This window comes from Mus musculus, chromosome 14, assembly GCF_000001635.26.
Source record: "Mus musculus strain C57BL/6J chromosome 14, GRCm38.p6 C57BL/6J".
Classification (NCBI taxonomy): Eukaryota; Metazoa; Chordata; class Mammalia; order Rodentia; family Muridae; genus Mus; species Mus musculus.
In genome coordinates, this window is record NC_000080.6 from 55843548 (window position 1) to 55845564 (window position 2017).

Consider the following 2017-nt stretch of genomic DNA (forward strand, 5'->3'; position numbering starts at 1 on the left):
TTCAGGTCAGTGGCTTACAGTGACATTGGTTTCACATCCTCACAACTGTGTAGTTGGTTCATCCCGGCACACTCGAGAACTGTGTTCAGTGCCTGGTTAGTTCTGTCTCCCAGGTCTGAAGCCAGATTTTTTTTATTGACCATGTGACCTTTTCTTCTGGCTATCCTGGGATCCCTTACATGAGGGCAGAACACTGGAAGACAGCCAAAGTCAAAGTTGTAAGGTCTTACTTAGCTCAGTGTCCCCCTCCCAACATCCTACTGGTAAACACAAGCTGAAAGCCAGATTGGGCATGTGTTCGGTGGACTATGCTCTGAATGTGGGAGGGGGTGTCTAACAATGTCACATGTGCATATCAGGATGGGAGAGGTCTGGGGTCATATTTTACTATCATCCAGAGTTGCTAACATAAAAATAAAATAAAATTTATCATGAACACAAGTTTATTACACTTTTTATTTATTTATTTATTTATTTTGTAAAAGAAAGACTTGGTAGTAAGTCACTAAGATGAATGAATTCTGTCCTGTTTAGACAGGGCATCTCACCTATAACTCATCATCGAGACTATTAACCTTTAAAGTTGAAAAGAGTGGGATTTTTAGAGTGAGAGCGTAGATTCTGGATCTGGGTGTGCCCTAACCCTGCCCCCCTTCTGAGCTAGGATCTTATGTGGCTGAGGCTCTCCTTGAACTCTGATCTTCCTACCGATACAGTTCCAATTGATGAGATTACAGACTTGTGCCACCATGCGTGGCATGAGCTGGTGTTTTTAACCACTATATCCAACCTCTATCACCAAATGTTCTCCATGGGTAGTGATAACAGAAAACTGTTGCTAAGGGGTCACTCAGCATGTTCGAGGAAGCCCGTGCCACGGAGAAAGTGATGTTCTTCAATTAGCCAGAGGCTGGGTTTATTATGGAGTACAGAGAATCCTCTGTAAAAACTTCACCGTGGTTACAGTAGTCTGGGCAAATGGTGTCTGCAGCATCTGCACCCATAAAGCTCAGAAGATAAGACTCTCGTGGTCAGACCAGAGAAGCCTCAAATGAGCCAGCTGGCCATAAGACACTAACTTGACTGTACCGCTTTTCCTCCTGGGAACTTCACAGGCCCTGTTCCACCTGGACTTGGTGGTCTCTGTTTAGATACATTATTTTGTTCCTATTTATTTAAAAATAGAATGGGATGGGGAGATGGTTTGATAGATTGCTTGCTTGGCTCGCATGGGAACCCCAGTCTGAATTCTCATCACTCACTGAAATATCCTGGCACAATATTGTTCAGCTGTAACTACAGTGTTGGGGGTCATGTGAAGATGGGCAGATCCTAAGGACTCCATGGCCAGCCATAAAACCATACCAGAGAACTGGGAAGTCCCAGTTTAGTGAGAGGCCCTGTCTCAAGGCAATTTAGGTGGAAGGCGACAGAGTAAGACCACAGGCCAGCAGGGGCTCTAATGTAGCCTAGGAATCTGGGTTGATGATGATGTACCAATGTTCATTGATTTTGATTACCTTGGAGCAGATGTTGATGGTGCACAAAGTTGCCAAGAAAGGTAGGAATAGGTGGGAACTCTACTCTTTCCACTAAATGATCTCTGAACTGAAACTACTGTTGCAAATAAAGTCCAAGCTGGGCTCAGTGGAGCAAGCCTGGAGTCCCAGATACTCAGCAAGGGGAGGCAGGAGGATTTCAAATTCAAGTCCTGCCCGAGCTTCGGAGTCAACTCAAGGGCAGATGGGAAACTCAGTGAGACTTTGTTTAAAAAAATAAAAAGTAAAAGCCACTGGCTCAGTGGATAAAGGCAGAAAATTTGAGATCAACCTCTTGGACCCACAAGGTAGAAAGAATTAACTCTTGAAAGTTGTTCTGGCCACTACATACATGATATGACATGTACACACACACACACATGCCTTGTTTTTCATTTGTATTTTATTTCTAATAGGAAAAATAAGGTTGGGCGTATAGTTCACTTCTATCAATCTAGCATGTCTGAAGCCTTAGAATC